Genomic DNA, 17,447 nt, shown 5'->3' on the forward strand with positions numbered 1-17,447 from the left:
CCTTCACGTGGCCATGTAACGTTATATTTTATTTATGTCTGAAGCCCTGAAGTCTTTTCCACTTTTCATCTTGAAATATGAATTTTTAACATTGTTTTGATGACCTGACTATTAACTCTTGCTATGAAATCAATTTTATACTTGACCTTCATCCTGAATTGAGTGTTTCTCATTAATTTTACAGGTCTGTTACAGTCTTGAGGGAAAAGTTTGAATAAACCGTGTCTTATTACTATTTCTGAGATTCAATTAGGATTAAGGAAGGAACACAGGTAACGTAAAACTGTAGTATTGCATATAATTATATTCAGTATGGAAGAAATACAGACCATTTACCTTACGCATACTGAAGAATAATACAATAATGGTCACACCTTAGCTACACAGTATAGGCTTGTGGTTAAAGGCAATGTGTCGCTAGAAAAATATTGTTGTTTTTTTTAGTTAAACTGTTAGTCAATAAATGATTACACATTATTCTAATTTTTTTAATTATTTCACAAGTCAGGAAATATTATAAATTAGATTCTAATTTATAACATTTCCATGTGCTGGTCACTAGAGGGAGCAATTCCCAAAATTGCAGCATTGCAATGTGGTAAAGCAACCTCATTGCTTTATGCTGCAAATTTGGTGTAGACACACACGCTATTGTGTGAACACACTAGAGCGTGTGTGTAGACACACACGCTCTGGTGTGCTCACACAATGCCCCTTCCTTTATCCTGGCTTGTGCCAGGAGAAAGGAGGGGGTTGAATGTTCAAACCGCCTACACTGTGTGCTGCCATTTTTTGAGCGAATGCACAGTGTAGGAGGATTACATACAGTGTAATCACACAGTATAACACGAACATACACAAACATAACTTACCTGGTCCTGCCGCCACCGCTCCCTCCGCTCCGTCGGCTCCCTCCGCTCTTAGTCCTTGCTTCTGAACATATGGACGGAAGCAGCGACCGGAAGTAGTCATCTTACTGTCCGGCCGCGGCTTCCGGTCCACATGAAAATGGCGCCGGATGTCGCTCGCCCGAAGACCTTCCTGTTGGACTGTGTGGGAGCGGCGCATGTGCCGTTCCCACACAGACGGCGTACGCTATAGTGAATGGAATGGCTCCAGGTTCGCATTCAGTATGGGGATGTATGTGCCGTATTCCATCTCTGTATGTGTCGTTAATCGACACATACAGAGATGAAAAAAAAAATGGCAGCCCCCATAGAGAAGTAAAAGTTAGAAAAAAGAAAAAAGTACAACACAAAAACACAAATAAATAAAATTTATTTTAATAACATGCTAAAAGCAAAAACATATATATAAAAAAAAAATGTTTTCATGACACCTTACCTTTAAGACATGCAAGTATCTTCGTTTTTTATCTCTCCACAATCCAAATCTTTTTAAAAATGGCAATTTTTTTTTGTATTTTGCTCTATTATCAGTTTCAAGAGCCATATACCTAGTATGAGCCCCAACGCCCCAGATTAAGGATTTATGCACCCAGCAGTATTATGGGTCTGTTTTGTATGGAGATGTAGTAGGGTTCTTATGGAGGTCCCTACTTTACAATCTGTATGGTTCCTATTTTATACAGAGGCATACGGGGGCTTTTTTTCTGTTGGATTTCGTATGAATCAATTATAAAATAATTGTGGCATGCTAAACCCAGTTGTGTATCCCCATAGGTCCATTATGGCTGGGCACACGGGGCCCGAGGCTCCCGGGGAGCACATGGCCGCCCAAAGACCTCTTCACAGTTTTGTCACATTTTTGCCGCGAATCGCGGTAAAAAACCGCAACAAAACTGAAGGCCCCTGAACTCAATTGCATACAATACAATTAACATTGCTGGCAAGGCAAGGGAACGATCGGTTCCCTTCCAAGCCATTCGGCCTTAATTTATGACGCAGGCGGCACGATGACATCATTGCGCCGCTTGCGTTGCTCCGCCTGGTCAGAAGAGACCAGGCCTGCGTCGTCGGAGAAGAGGATGTTGCTGGAACGGGGACAGGTAAGTGTGGCACTAACTGAAAGGGGGTGGCACATTCTGCAGGGGGCTGTGTGTGCCATATATACAGGGGGCTGTGTCTGCCGTATCTACAGGGGGGCTGTGTGTGCTGTATCTACACTGGGACTGTCTACAGGGGGTGGCGCTATCTACAGGGTTGTGTGTGTGGCCCTATCTACAGGGGGCTTTGTGGCACTATCTACAGGGGGCTGTGTGGCTCTATCTATAGGGGGGCTGTGTGGGACTATTTACAGGGTTGGCTCTATGGCACTACCTCCAGGGGGTCTGTGTGGCGCTATCAACAGGGGGGGGGGAGCTGTGTGTGTGATACTATCTACAGGTGGGATGTGTGTGTGATACTATCTACAGGGGGGTGTGATGCCATCTACAGGGAGCTGTGTGGCGCTATCTATAGGGGGGCTTTGTGGGACTATTTACAGGGTGGGCTGTATGGCACTATCTCCAGGGGGTATGTGCGGCACTATCTCCGGGGGGTGGGGGGAGCTGTGTGTGTGATACTATCTACAGGGGATATGTGTGTGATGCTATCCACAGGGGGGGTGTGATGCTATCTACAGGGGCTCTGTGTGGTACTATCTACAGAGGGCACTGTGTATGCGGTGCACTACTTTACAGGGTTTGACACAATTATATTCAGGGCACAGTGTATGGTACTATTTTATTCAGGGGCGCTGTATATGTTTATTATTATATTTAGGAGCGTAGGGTGTGGCACGATGAGAATTTTATCTTCGTTTATAGGTGTGGAAATGTTGGAAAGTGAGGAGCCGAATACATCTGTTGCAAATTCTGCAGAAATAGGTCTTGGCCCAGGAGAAGTCATCATGAGGTCTGGACTGGATAGAGAAAAAGAATTACTAGAATCTGAGAAGACGTCACCTGTGTGTCACTGGATTCATAGAGAATCTGTCACCTCTCCTGACATGTTTATGTCCTTGTATTTTACAAAAAGTCTTTGTGTAGTCCAGGACTGATAGAGAAATGGGTGTTACCATTCCCCTTGTCAGGAGGATGTGTCCCTGCACAGTGTGATACTGTCAGCGATGGATGGAGACTGCTAGTATGTAGGAACACAGCCCTTTGACAAGAGGAATTGTAACACTCATTTGTTAGTGCTTGCAAAAAAAAAAAAAAGGAAGTGTTAACAATAGTTACGGCGTGGCAGGGCGGCGGTAGAGTATGGGGGCCCAAGTTTGGGTAACAGTCCAAGGTCTATGTTCTACTGAATCCGCCACTGGCTACAGCCAATTCTAAATGTATGGAGGTATTTGGAGCAATGCATCTTGGGGAGAAGATTCCCGCACACATGAAGCATGGTGTAGCCTGTACAGCAGCATACAGAGATTGTACAGCTCCATACTAAGAAGCCCTACAGCTGTAACGGCTCCGTGTACTGCGCAATGCTGTGTGCATGAGCTCTAATAACCAATCACCAATTTAGCGAAATATTTTTTTTTTAATACAGTGTACTTCCTTTAATCCGGAATGCTGATAACATTCATGGTATTCTAGTAATAGGTACATTTGTTGAAATGATGAATTGCCAGGGAATTGCTGGATGATCCAGCAAGCACTATCTGCAAAGTCTTGAGCAATGCTGTTAGATGTGTCCTTTAGACTCCTTTAGATGGTTTAGAAGGCCCTTAGTCTCCTTTAGTCTCTCCATGTATTGACTTTCAGGTGAGTCAATCTAAACAAGGAGCTGCAGTGTAAAGTATTTGGGAGGGAAATGCAGCAGCGTGAACCTTTGATAAGACAAGAGCTGTAGGTATTGTAGAGTTCTTATTAGTTGGATCTCCACTGATGAGACATTTATTGCTTATCTAACTGATATACTATCAGTGCATACCATGGAAAAGAAAAACTTTTAAGCAAGGGGAAGTGAAACAAAAACCTTCTAAATAAGAATCATAAGAGGAAACATCAGGATTCTGCCAAGACTGGTCTTCAAAGGTCTTATGGACTGTTAAAAGAAGGTGACTTGGGTGGGCCCGGGGTTGAATCATTAATGCCCAACAGGCACAAGTTCAAGCTTTGTGCTATGAAGGTGCTGGCTGCAATCATTAGCCTTGGAGATGTTGGAGATATTGCAGAATTGGAAGCAAAAGTTTCTTGCACTTAAAGAGAACCTGTCCTCTCTCCTGACATGTTAGTAAATAATTGTATTTTCCATGAAATAGCAATTCTGATTAATCTTTTCTTAGAATTCGGTGATGTGCTGTTCCTCTGTGATTCCTCTTAGAAATGTATGAATAAATTAACAACTGGGTGTTACCAGTCGGGGGTTTGTCCCTACACAAACTGACACTGTCCAATCAGTGCTGACAGGGTGAGACTGTGTAGAGACACACCCCTTTGACAAGGGAAATGGAAACAGCCAGTTGTCAATTTATTCATACATTTCTAAAGGGAATTACAGAGGAACGGCACAACGTAGAGTTCTTAGAAAATGTGCTCCAGAATTGTTATTTGATGGGGTATACAATTATTTAGTAAACAGACAAGTCAGGAGAGGTGACGGGTCCTCTTTAAGTGCTTAAACCAAGTGTTAAAAACAAAACCTGTGTCACGGATCTACAGGTGAAATGTGCAATTTGGTTTAATTCTTTCTCTGTGTTTACAACCAGGCACTATGCTACAATCTAAGCCACCTCAGGTTGACAACCGCATGCAAACTCGGCTAAAATTAGGGGGTTTCTCCTCTTTTATGCTATAGTGGTGACAAAACAGAATTACAACATCGGGGGAATTCTATGAGCTGAGACCCTCACCATTTGTCAGGACAACTTTGGATTTTAGCTTGGAATTCTCAGATTTCCCCAAACTGTGTTGATGGGCCACTTTCATTTCCTTCATAGCACTGTGGTATTCAGTGGGGATCTTATCTTACAAACCACACGGATGTTATCTTTTGTCTAGGTGACATGTGACAATCTGCTTATGCATATTACATTAGTGGATCCTGACAATTTGACAATTTCGAATGGATCCTCCGAAAATGATGTTGAGGAAAATGAGGCTTGGTCATGTTAGATTTTATCACACTTCAGCTGGCCATACACAAGAGATTTCTGCAGGACCGATGTCATGTCCATTGACTGCAAATCTTGGGCTAGAGAAGAATTGGGCATGTTGGATTTCAACATGTCAGATCTTTAGGCCCCGTGGAAGATAAACTGCTGCCGGAGTTTTCAGACAATTCTCCTCTCCCCATTATAATAAATAAGCATGCTTGCCCAAGCTGAACATGCAAGTTTTTGGTGTAGTCAGTGAATAGCTATTGAATATACACGGCTGGCTTTAATCCATTGTTTTGATGCAAGGTAAGCTGCTGTCAGAAGTGCATGGCAGCAGCTCCCCCCCCCCCCCATGTTGAATAATCAGGCATGCTTGGGCTACACAAGTATTTTTTATTAGGAGGTTGTGGGATAGCGATGCTTATTGTATGGCCGGCATAAGTCAAAATGTCGGACTGTGGGGCGAAACGAGATCATCTTGAGGATTTCTATATGTACCCAAAGGGAAAAATGATGCCTATAACCACACAGCTGACATCTAAGGCTTCCTTCACATCTGCTTCAGGACTCCGTTCATGGGTTCTGTCTGAGCTTTCAGTCAGGGGAACCCATGAACGGAATCCAAACTGAAACAGACAGACATACGTTGCTATCACTATAAACCAGAGACATAGCTGTTACCACTTACACTTCATTCACATCTGCGTCGGAATCCTGACTGAAACAAACGGAAACCATAGGGGGTTTTGACAGAATGAATAGCGCAGTCGACTACGGTATTGATTCCGTCACAACGATGGAACCCTTACACAACGGTGACAAATGGAAACCTATGGTTTCCATTTTTTTCAGTCAGGGTTCCGTTCATGGGTTTCCCAGACGGAAAGCTCAGACGGAACCCATGACACCCATGAACCCATAAACAGAGCGCAGATACAGATGTGAACGAAGTCTAAGTGGTAGCAGCTATGTCTCAGGGTTATAGTGATATTCAGGGGCGGATTATAATGAGGGCAATCTGGGCAAGGGCCCGGGGCCCGAGGCTGGAAGGGGGCACAGTTCGCCCCGGTTCTCCGGTACCGGCTGTTAAATTTACAGCCGGTTCAGAGAACCGGAGTGAAACGGGACCTCTCACCCAATTATATTCGATGCGGATACAACTGCTTACTGTAGCGCTGGCGAGACAGGGAACTATCTGTTCCCTTCCTCCCATTCTGCGTTTTACTAATGACATAGTCGGCGCGATGATGTCATCACGCCGACTGCGCCATTACGCTGGATGACGCCGTCTGGTCTCTGACCAGTCCTGCGTCGCTGGAGGAAGAAGCGGGAACGGGGACAGGTGAGAATGTTTTTTTTTGTTCTGGGCAGCGTTGAGGGTAAAAGATGCAGGGGCATTATCTACAGAGGACATTGTAAGTGGTGCTATCTACAGGGGTCATTAGCAGATATAAAAAAATGGCGACAGCACCCTGCAACACTAATGCCACCTAAACCACTAAATATAAATAGATATGCACTAAAGCTCAATCTACCTACAAATAGGGAGGTTCTTAGTGCACATTTTGATCAAAAAGTGTTAGCCCACCTGCCACGGCAAGGCGACCTCTGTAAGGTGGGAACCTACGCTGCACATACACCCAGAACTGGGACTAAGCCTACATATATACCTGGGGATGGTAGGATCCAGCATTGAACTGATTAAAATCACCCAGGGCAGAATGGGAGGAGTGCAAGAACAACAAGTGGAGGCAGTCACTAACCCCACATATATGGATACCATAAACACAACAAAAATTGAACAGCACATTCCAACTAAATGATACAAAATACGCAGGTGCAAGAACACCTATGACTGCAGATATACAGCAGATATAAAAAAATGGCGACAGCACCCTGCAACACTAATGCCACCTAAACCACTAAATATAAATAGATATGCACTAAAGCTCAATCTACCTACAAATAGGGAGGGTCATTACCTACTTAAGGCATTGTGCCAGTTACAATCTACAGGGGAAGTTATCTACATAGGGGATTGTAACTGGCATAATCGACAGGAGACGTTATATACATAGGGCATTGTAACTAGCACAATATACAGGAGACATTATCTGCAGAGGGCATTTTAACTAGCGCTATCTACAGGGGACATTATCTAAAAAGGGCATTGTAACTTGCGCTATCTGCAGGAGGCATTGGGACTGTCGCTATCTACAGGGGGCATTGTTAGTGTGTGTGGTGTTTTACTTGACAGTGTTTGACACAATTTAATTCAGGGGCACAGTGTATAATACTGATATTTTCAGGGGCGCAGTGTATAGTCCTATTATATTCAGGAGAACAGTGTATAGTACTATTATATTCAGGGGTGCAGTGTATAGTCCTATTATATTCAGGAGAACAGGGTATAGTACTATTATATTCAGGAGAACAGTGTATAGTACTATTATATTCAGGGGTGCAGTGTATAGTAATATTATATTCATGAGTACAGTGTATTGTACTATTATATTCATGAGTACAGTGTATAATACTATTATATTCAGGAGTACAGTGTATAGTACTATTATATTCAGGGGCACAGTGTATGATACTATTATATTCAGGGGCACAGTGTATGATACTATTATATTCAGGAGCACAGTGTATAGTACAATTATATTCAGGGGTGCAGAGTATAGTACTATTATATTCAGGTGCACAGTGTATAGCACTATTATATTCATGAGTACAGTGTATAGTACTATTATATTCATGAGTACAGTGTATAGTACTATTATATTCAGGAGCACAGTGTATAATACTATTATATCCAGGAGCACAGTGTATAGTACTATTATATTCAGGGGTGCAGTGTATAGTACTATTATATTCAGGAGTACAGTGTATAGTACTATTATATTCAGGAGCACAGTGTATAATACTATTATATCCAGGAGCACAGTGTATAGTACTATTATATTCAGGGGTGCAGTGTATAGTACTATTATATTCAGGAGTACAGTGTATAGTACTATTATATTCAGGGGCACAGTGTATAATACTATTATATTCAGTAGTGCAGTGTATAGTACTATTATATTCAGGAGCACAGTGTATAATACTATTATATTCAGGATCACAGTATATAATACTATTATATTCAGAAGCACAGTGTATAGTACTATTATATTCAGGAGCACAGTGTATAGTACTATTATATTCAGGGGCACAGTGTATAGTACTATTATATTCAGGAGTACAGTGTATAATACTGTTATATTCAGGGGCACAGTGTATAGTACTATTATATTCAGGAGTACAGTGTATAGTACTATTATATTCAGGAGTACAGTGTATAGTACTATTATATTCAGGAGTACAGTGTATAGTACTATTATATTCAGGAGTACAGTGTATAGTACTATTATATTCAGGAGTACAGTGTATAGTACTATTATATTCAGGAGCACAGTGTATAGTACTATTATATTCAGGAGCATAGTGTATAGTACTATTATATTCAGGAGCACAGTGTATAATACTATTATATTCAGGAGTACAGTGTATAGTACTATTATATTCAGGGGCACAGTGTATAGTACTATTATATTCAGGAGTACAGTGTATAATACTGTTATATTCAGGGGCACAGTGTATAGTACTATTATATTCAGGAGTACAGTGTATAGTACTATTATATTCAGGGGCACAGTGTATAGTACTATTATATTCAGGGGCACAGTGTATAGTACTATTATATTCAGGGGCACAGTGTAAAGTACTATTATATTCAGGAGTACAGTGTATAATACTATTATATTCAGGAGCACAGTGTATAGTACTATTATATTCAGGGGCACAGTGTATAGTACTATTATATTCAGGAGTACAGTGTATAGTACTGTTATATTCAGGGGCACAGTGTATAGTACTATTATATTCAGGAGAACAGTGTATAGTACTATTATATTCAGGACTAGAGTGTATAGTACTATTATATTCAGGAGCACAGTGTATAGTACTATTATATTCAGGAGCACAGTGTATAATACTATTATATTCAGGAGCGCAGTGTATGGTACTATTATATTCAGGAGCACAGTGTATAATACTATTATATTCAGGAGCACAGTGTATAGTACTATTATATTCAGGAGTACAGTGTATAGTACTATTATATTCAGGAGCACAGTGTATAGTACTAATATATTCAGGAGTACAGTGTATAGTACTATTATATTCAGGAGCGCAGTGTATGGTACTATTATATTCAGGAGCACAGTGTATAATACTATTATATTCAGGGGCACAGTGTATAGCACTATTATATTCAGGAGCACAGTGTATAATACTATTATATTCAGGAGTACAGTGTATAGTACTATTATATTCAGGGGCACAGTGTATAGTACTATTATATTCAGGAGTGCAGTGTATAATACTGTTATATTCAGGGGCACAGTGTATAGTACTATTATATTCAGGAGTACAGTGTATAGTACTATTATATTCAGGGGCACAGTGTATAGTACTATTATATTCAGGGGCACAGTGTATAGTACTATTATATTCAGGGGCACAGTGTAAAGTACTATTATATTCAGGAGTACAGTGTATAATACTATTATATTCAGGAGCACAGTGTATAGTACTATTATATTCAGGAGCACAGTGTATAGTACTATTATATTCAGGAGCGCAGTGTATAGTACTATTATATTCAGGAGTACAGTGTATAGTGCTATTATATTCAGGAGCGCAGTGTATAATACTATTATATTCAGGATCACAGTATATAATACTATTATATTCAAGAGCACAGTGTATAGTACTATTATATGCAGGGGCACAGTGTATAGTACTATTATATTCAGGAGTACAGTGTATAGTACTGTTATATTCAGGGGCACAGTGTATAGTACTATTATATTCAGGAGAACAGTGTATAGTACTATTATATTCAGGACTAGAGTGTATAGTACTATTATATTCAGGAGCACAGTGTATAGTACTATTATATTCAGGAGCACAGTGTATAATACTATTATATTCAGGAGCGCAGTGTATGGTACTATTATATTCAGGAGCACAGTGTATAATACTATTATATTCAGGAGCACAGTGTATAGTACTATTATATTCAGGAGTACAGTGTATAGTACTATTATATTCAGGAGCACAGTGTATAGTACTAATATATTCAGGAGTACAGTGTATAGTACTATTATATTCAGGAGCGCAGTGTATGGTACTATTATATTCAGGAGCGCAGTGTATAGTACTATTATATTCAGGAGCACAGTGTATAATACTATTATATTCAGGGGCACAGTGTATAGCACTATTATAGTCAGGAGTACAGTGTATAATACTATTATATTCAGGAGTACAGTGTATAGTACTATTATATTCAGGAGTACAGTGTATAGTACTATTATATGAAGGAGTACAGTGTATAGTACTATTATATTCAGGAGTACAGTGTATAGTACTATTATATGAAGGAGTACAGTGTATAGTACTATTATATTCAGGAGTGCAGTGTATAGTACTATTATATTCAGGAGTACAGTGTATAGTACTATTATATTCAGGAGTACAGTGTATAGTACTATTATATTCAGGAGTACAGTGTATAGTACTATTATAGTCAGGAGTGCAGTGTATAGTACTATTATATTCAGGGGCACAGTGTATGATACTATTATATTCAGGAGCACAGGGTATAGTACAATTATATTCAGGGGTGCAGAGTATAGTACTATTATATTCAGGAGCACAGTGTATAGTACTATTATATTCAGGAGTACGGTGTATAGTACTATTATATTCAGGAGCACAGTGTATAGTACTATTATATTCAGGGGCACAGTGTATAATACTATTATATTCAGGAGCGCAGTGTATGGTACTATTATATTCAGGAGCACAGTGTATAATACTATTATATTCAGGAGCACAGTGTATAGTACTATTATATTCAGGAGTACAGTGTATAGTACTATTATATTCAGGAGCACAGTGTATAGTACTAATATATTCAGGAGTACAGTGTATAGTACTATTATATTCAGGAGCGCAGTGTATGGTACTATTATATTCAGGAGCGCAGTGTATAGTACTATTATATTCAGGAGCACAGTGTATAATACTATTATATTCAGGGGCACAGTGTATAGCACTATTATAGTCAGGAGTACAGTGTATAATACTATTATATTCAGGAGTACAGTGTATAGTACTATTATATTCAGGAGTACAGTGTATAGTACTATTATATGAAGGAGTACAGTGTATAGTACTATTATATTCAGGAGTACAGTGTATAGTACTATTATATGAAGGAGTACAGTGTATAGTACTATTATATTCAGGAGTGCAGTGTATAGTACTATTATATTCAGGAGTACAGTGTATAGTACTATTATATTCAGGAGTACAGTGTATAGTACTATTATATTCAGGAGTACAGTGTATAGTACTATTATAGTCAGGAGTGCAGTGTATAGTACTATTATATTCAGGGGCACAGTGTATGATACTATTATATTCAGGAGCACAGGGTATAGTACAATTATATTCAGGGGTGCAGAGTATAGTACTATTATATTCAGGAGCACAGTGTATAGTACTATTATATTCAGGAGTACGGTGTATAGTACTATTATATTCAGGAGCACAGTGTATAGTACTATTATATTCAGGGGCACAGTGTATGATACTATTATATTCAGGAGCACAGTGTATAGTACAATTATATTCAGGAGTACAGTGTATAGTACTATTATATTCAGGAGTACGGTGTATAGTACTATTATATTCAGGAGCACAGTGTATAGTACTATTATATTCAGGAGCACAGTGTATAGTACTATTATATTCAGGGGCACAGTGTATAGTACTATTATATGCAGGAGTACAGTGTATAGTACTATTATATTCAGGAGCACAGTGTATAGTACTATTATATTCAGGAGTACAGTGTATAGTACTATTATATTCAGGAGTACAGTGTATAGAACTATTATATTCAGGAGCGCAGTGTATAGTACTATTATATTAAGGATCACAGTATATAATACTATTATATTCAGGAGCACAGTGTATAATACTATTATATTCAGGGGCACAGTGTATAGTACTATTATATTCAGGGGCACAGTGTAAAGTACTATTATATTCAGGAGTACAGTGTATAGTACTATTATATTCAGGAGCACAGTGTATAGTACTATTATATTCAGGAGCGCAGTGTATAGTACTATTATATTAAGGATCACAGTATATAATACTATTATATTCAGGAGCACAGTGTATAGTACTATTATATTCAGGGGCACAGTGTATAGTACTATTATATTCAGGAGTACAGTGTATAGTACTGTTATATTCAGGGGCACAGTATATAGTACTATTATATTCAGGAGAACAGTGTATAGTACTATTATATTCAGGACTAGAGTGTATAGTACTATTATATTCAGGAGCACAGTGTATAGTACTATTATATTCAGGGGCACAGTGTATAGTACTATTATATTCAGGAGCACAGTGTATAATACTATTATATTCAGGAGCGCAGTGTATGGTACTATTATATTCAGGAGCACAGTGTATAATACTATTATATTCAGGAGCACAGTGTATAGTACTATTATATTCAGGAGTACAGTGTATAGTACTATTATATTCAGGAGCACAGTGTATAGTACTATTATATTCAGGAGCACAGTGTATAGTACTATTATATTCAGGGGCACAGTGTATAGTACTATTATATTCAGGAGTACAGTGTATAGTACTATTATATTCAGGAGCACAGTGTATAGTACTATTATATTCAGGAGTGCAGTGTATAGTACTATTATATTCAGGGGCACAGTATATAGTACTATTATATTCAGGGGCACAGTGTATAGTACTATTATATTCAGGGGCACAGTGTATAGTACTATTATATTCAGGGGCACAGTGTATAGTACTATTATATTCAGGGGCACAGTGTAAAGTACTATTATATTCAGGAGTACAGTGTATAATACTATTATATTCAGGAGCACAGTGTATAGTACTATTATATTCAGGAGTACAGTGTATAGTACTATTATATTCAGGAGTGCAGTGTATAGTACTATTATATTCAGGAGTACAGTGTTTAGTACTATTATATTCAGGAGTACAGTGTATAGTACTATTATATTCAGGAGTACAGTGTATAGTACTATTATAGTCAGGAGTGCAGTGTATAGTACTATTATATTCAGGAGTATGGTGTATAATACTATTATATTCAGGAGCGCAGTGTATAGTACTATTATATTCAGGAGCACAGTGTATAGTACTATTATATTCAGGAGCACAGTGTATAGTACTATTATATTCAGGGGCACAGTGTATAATACTATTATATTCAGGAGTACAGTGTATAATACTATTATATTCAGGAGCGCAGTGTATGGTACTATTATATTCAGGAGCGCAGTGTATAGTACTATTATATTCAGGAGCGCAGTGTATAATACTATTATATTCAGGGGCACAGTGTATAGCACTATTATATTCAGGAGTACAGTGTATAATACTATTATATTCAGGAGTACAGTGTATAGTACTATTATATTCGGGAGTACAGTGTATAGTACTATTATATTCAGGAGTACAGTGTATAGTACTATTATATTTAGGAGTGCAGTGTATAGTACTATTATATTCAGGAGTACAGTGTATAGTACTATTATATTCAGGAGTACAGTGTATAGTACTATTATATTCAGGAGTACAGTGTATAGTACTATTATAGTCAGGAGTGCAGTGTATAGTACTATTATATTCAGGAGCACAGTGTATAATACTATTATATTCAGGAGCTCAGTGTATGGTACTATTATATTCAGGAGCACAGTGTATAGTACTATTATATTCAGGAGTACAGTGTATAGTACTATTATATTCAGGAGCACAGTGTATAGTACTATTATATTCAGGAGTACAGTGTATAGTACTATTATATTCAGGGGCACAGTGTAAAGTACTATTATATTCAGGAGCACAGTGTATAATACTATTATATTCAGGAGCACAGTGTATAGCACTATTATATTCAGGAGTACAGTGTATAGTACTATTATATTCAGGAGCACAGTGTATAGTACTATTATATTCAGGAGTACAGTGTATAGTACTATTATATTCAGGAGTACAGTGTATAATACTATTATATTCAGGAGCACAGTGTATAGTACTATTATATTCAGTACAGTGTATAGTACTATTATATTCAGGAGCACAGTGTATAGTACTATTATATTCAGTACAGTGTATAGTACTATTATATTCAGGAGTACAGTGTATAGTACTATTATATTCAGGAGTACATTGTATAGTACTATTATATGCAGGAGTACAGTGTATAGTACTATTATATTCAGGAGCACAGTGTATAGTACTATTATATTCAGGAGCGCAGTGTATAATACTATTATATTCAGGGGCACAGTGTATAGCACTATTATATTCAGGAGTACAGTGTATAGTACTATTATATTCAGGAGTACAGTGTATAGTACTATTATATGAAGGAGTACAGTGTATAGTACTATTATATTCAGGAGTGCAGTGTATAGTACTATTATATTCAGGGGCACAGTGTATGATACTATTATATTCAGGAGCACAGTGTATAGTACAATTATATTCAGGAGTACAGTGTATAGTGCTATTATATTCAGGGGCACAGTGTATAGTACTATTATATTCAGGCGCACAGTGTATAGTACTATTATATTCAGGGGCACAGTGTATAGTACTATTATATTCAGGGGCACAGTGTATAGTACTATTATATTCAGGGGCACAGTGTATAGTACTATTATATTCAGGAGTACAGTGTATAATACTATTATATTCAGGAGCGCAGTGTATAGTACTATTATATTCAGGAACGCAGTGTATAATACTATTATATTCAGGGGCACAGTGTATAGCACTATTATATTCAGGAGTACAGTGTATAGTACTATTATATTCAGGAGTACAGTGTATAGTACTATTATATGAAGGAGTAGTGTATAGTACTATTATATTCAGGAGTGCAGTGTATAGTACTATTATATTCAGGAGTGCAGTGTATAGTACTATTATATTCAGGAGTGCAGTGTATAGTACTATTATATTCAGGGGCACAGTGTATGATACTATTATATTCAGGAGCACAGTGTATAGTACAATTATATTCAGGAGTACAGTGTATAGTACTATTATATTCAGGAGTACAGTGTATAATACTATTATATTCAGGAGCGCAGTGTATAGTACTATTATATTCAGGAGTACAGTGTATAGTACTATTATATTCAGGAGTACAGTGTATAGTACTATTATATTCAGGTGTGCAGTGTATAGTACTATTATATTCAGGGGCACAGTGTATGATACTATTATATTCAGGAGCACAGTGTATAGTACAATTATATTCAGGGGTGCAGAGTATAGTACTATTATATTCAGGAGCACAGTGTATAGTACTATTATATTCAGGAGTACATTGTATAGTACTATTATATTCAGGAGCACAGTGTATAGTACTATTATATTCAGGAGCACAGTGTATATTACTATTATATTCAGGAGTGCAGTGTGTATAGTACTATTATATTCAGGAGCACAGTGTATAGTACTATTATATTCAGGAGTACAGTGTATAGTGCTATTATATTCAGGAGCGCAGTGTATAATACTATTATATTCAGGATCACAGTATATAATACTATTATATTCAAGAGCACAGTGTATAGTACTATTATATGCAGGGGCACAGTGTATAGTACTATTATATTCAGGAGTACAGTGTATAGTACTGTTATATTCAGGGGCACAGTGTATAGTACTATTATATTCAGGAGAACAGTGTATAGTACTATTATATTCAGGACTAGAGTGTATAGTACTATTATATTCAGGAGCACAGTGTATAGTACTATTATATTCAGGAGCACAGTGTATAATACTATTATATTCAGGAGCGCAGTGTATGGTACTATTATATTCAGGAGCACAGTGTATAATACTATTATATTCAGGAGCACAGTGTATAGTACTATTATATTCAGGAGTACAGTGTATAGTACTATTATATTCAGGAGCACAGTGTATAGTACTAATATATTCAGGAGTACAGTGTATAGTACTATTATATTCAGGAGCGCAGTGTATGGTACTATTATATTCAGGAGCGCAGTGTATAGTACTATTATATTCAGGAGCACAGTGTATAATACTATTATATTCAGGGGCACAGTGTATAGCACTATTATAGTCAGGAGTACAGTGTATAATACTATTATATTCAGGAGTACAGTGTATAGTACTATTATATTCAGGAGTACAGTGTATAGTACTATTATATGAAGGAGTACAGTGTATAGTACTATTATATTCACGAGTACAGTGTATAGTACTATTATATGAAGGAGTACAGTGTATAGTACTATTATATTCAGGAGTGCAGTGTATAGTACTATTATATTCAGGAGTACAGTGTATAGTACTATTATATTCAGGAGTACAGTGTATAGTACTATTATATTCAGGAGTACAGTGTATAGTACTATTATAGTCAGGAGTGCAGTGTATAGTACTATTATATTCAGGGGCACAGTGTATGATACTATTATATTCAGGAGCACAGGGTATAGTACAATTATATTCAGGGGTGCAGAGTATAGTACTATTATATTCAGGAGCACAGTGTATAGTACTATTATATTCAGGAGTACGGTGTATAGTACTATTATATTCAGGAGCACAGTGTATAGTACTATTATATTCAGGGGCACAGTGTATGATACTATTATATTCAGGAGCACAGTGTATAGTACAATTATATTCAGGAGTACAGTGTATAGTACTATTATATTCAGGAGTACGGTGTATAGTACTATTATATTCAGGAGCACAGTGTATAGTACTATTATATTCAGGAGCACAGTGTATAGTACTATTATATTCAGGGGCACAGTGTATAGTACTATTATATGCAGGAGTACAGTGTATAGTACTATTATATTCAGGAGCACAGTGTATAGTACTATTATATTCAGGAGTACAGTGTATAGTACTATTATATTCAGGGGCACAGTGTATAGTACTATTATATTCAGGGGCACAGTGTATAGTACTATTATATTCAGGGGCACAGTGTAAAGTACTATTATATTCAGGAGTACAGTGTATAGTACTATTATATTCAGGAGCACAGTGTATAGTACTATTATATTCAGGAGCGCAGTGTATAGTACTATTATATTAAGGATCACAGTATATAATACTATTATATTCAGGAGCACAGTGTATAGTACTATTATATTCAGGGGCACAGTGTATAGTACTATTATATTCAGGAGTACAGTGTATAGTACTGT

General features: G+C 37.5%; 1 long non-coding RNA gene across 1 annotated transcript in view; it reads left to right on the forward strand.

Moving 5' to 3' along the window:
• Positions 1-17,447, forward strand: part of LOC142740516 (uncharacterized) — a 127,198-nt gene that overhangs the window by 93,868 nt on the left and 15,883 nt on the right. Inside the window, exon 3 of the long non-coding RNA XR_012880750.1 lies at positions 185-272. This is a non-coding gene — a long non-coding RNA (uncharacterized LOC142740516). The remainder of the gene's footprint in view (positions 1-184; positions 273-17,447) is intronic.

Source organism: Rhinoderma darwinii, chromosome 2 (genome assembly GCF_050947455.1).
Source record: "Rhinoderma darwinii isolate aRhiDar2 chromosome 2, aRhiDar2.hap1, whole genome shotgun sequence".
Taxonomy (NCBI): domain Eukaryota; kingdom Metazoa; phylum Chordata; class Amphibia; order Anura; family Rhinodermatidae; genus Rhinoderma; species Rhinoderma darwinii.